This window comes from Phoca vitulina, unplaced genomic scaffold (genome assembly GCF_004348235.1).
Source record: "Phoca vitulina isolate PV1807 unplaced genomic scaffold, GSC_HSeal_1.0 scaffold112, whole genome shotgun sequence".
NCBI classification, from domain to species: Eukaryota; Metazoa; Chordata; class Mammalia; order Carnivora; family Phocidae; genus Phoca; species Phoca vitulina.
The window spans coordinates 1,046,562-1,048,102 of record NW_022589815.1 but is presented as its reverse complement, the minus strand read 5'-3'; the positions used below and the strand labels follow the sequence as shown (position 1 = coordinate 1,048,102).

General features: G+C 36.9%; 1 non-coding gene across 1 annotated transcript; it reads right to left on the bottom strand.

The window, feature by feature from the left end:
* Positions 1 to 1,133: 1,133 nt before the first annotated feature.
* LOC116628122 lies at positions 1,134 to 1,277 on the bottom strand. The gene has a single exon (XR_004298576.1). It is a non-coding gene; the product is annotated as a U4 spliceosomal RNA (small nuclear RNA).
* Between the last annotated feature and the right edge of the window lie 264 nt (positions 1,278 to 1,541).

Here is a 1,541-nt window from a genome sequence, read left to right as displayed (position 1 = left end):
GCTGAGATGAGACCATGAGATAATGAGATCTTCTATTGCTAAAACTGGGGTGTTAAAATCCCCTACTATTATTGTATTATTGTTGATGAGCTTCCTTAAGTTTGTTATTTGTTGATTTATATATTTGGGTGCTCTCAAGTTGGGGGCATAAATATTTACAACTGTTAGATCTTCTTGGTGGACAGATATCTTAATTATGATATAATGTCCTTCTTCATTTCTTGTTACAGTCTTTGCTTTAAAATATAGTTTGTCTGATATAAGTATTGCTACTCAGGTTTTTTTCCGAGGTCCATTAGCATGAGAGATGATTCTCTATTCCTTCACTTTCAATCTGCAGGTGTCTTTAGGTCTAAAGTAAGTCTCCTGTAAGGTAAAGGATCTGTACTCTGAAAACTATAGGACATTTATGAAAGAAATTGAGGAAGACACAAAGAAATGGGGAAAAAATTCCATGCTCATGGATTGGAGAAACAAATACTGTGAAAATGTCTATGCTACCCAAAACAATCTACACATTTAATGCAATCCCTATCAAAAGACGATTGACATTTTTCACTGAGCTGGAACAAATAATCCTAAAATTTTTATGGAAGCAGAAAAGACCCAGATTAGCCAAAGGAACGTTGAAAAAGAAAATCAAAACTGACATCTTCACAATTCCAGACTTCAAGTTGCATTACAAAGCTGTGATCATCAAAGCAGCGTGGTACTGGCACAAAAACAGACACCTAGATCAAGGGAACGGAATAGAAAACCCAGAAATGGACTCTCAACTGTATGGTCAACTAATCCTTCACAAGAAGGAAAGAATATCCAATAGAAAAAAGACTGTCTCTTCAACAAATGGTGTTAGGAAAATTGGACAGCTACATGCAGAAGAATGAAACTGGGCCATTTTCTTACACCATACACAAAATAAATTCACAATACATGGAAGACCTAAATGTGAGCCAGGAATCCATCAGAATCCTAGAAGAGAATACAGGCAACATCTTCGACCTTGGCCACAGCAACTTCTTGCTAGAGAGACTTTTCCAAAGACAATGGAAACAAAAGCAAAAATGAACCATTGGGAATTCATCAAGATAACCTTTTGCACAGGAGAGGAAACAGTCAACAAAAATAAAAGGCAACCTGTGGAATGGGAGAAGATACTTGCAAATGTCTTATCAGATACAGTGCTAGTATCCAAAATCTTCAAAGTACTTATCAATTAGCAATAATCGCGCCTCGGATAAACCTCATTGGCTACGATACTGCCACTGCGCAAAGCTCAAAGTACTTATCAAACTCAACACCTAAAAAATTAAATAATCCAGTTAGGAAGTGGGCGGCAGATCATTTCTCCAAAGAAGACATTCAGATGGCTAAAAGACACATGAAAAAATGTTCAACATCATTTGACATTAGGGAAATACAAATCAAAACCACAATGAGATATCACCTCACACCAGTAAGAATGGCTAAAATTAGTAAGTCAGGAAACAACAAATGTTGGCAAGGATGCAGAGAAGGGGAGCCCTCTTACACTGCTGGTG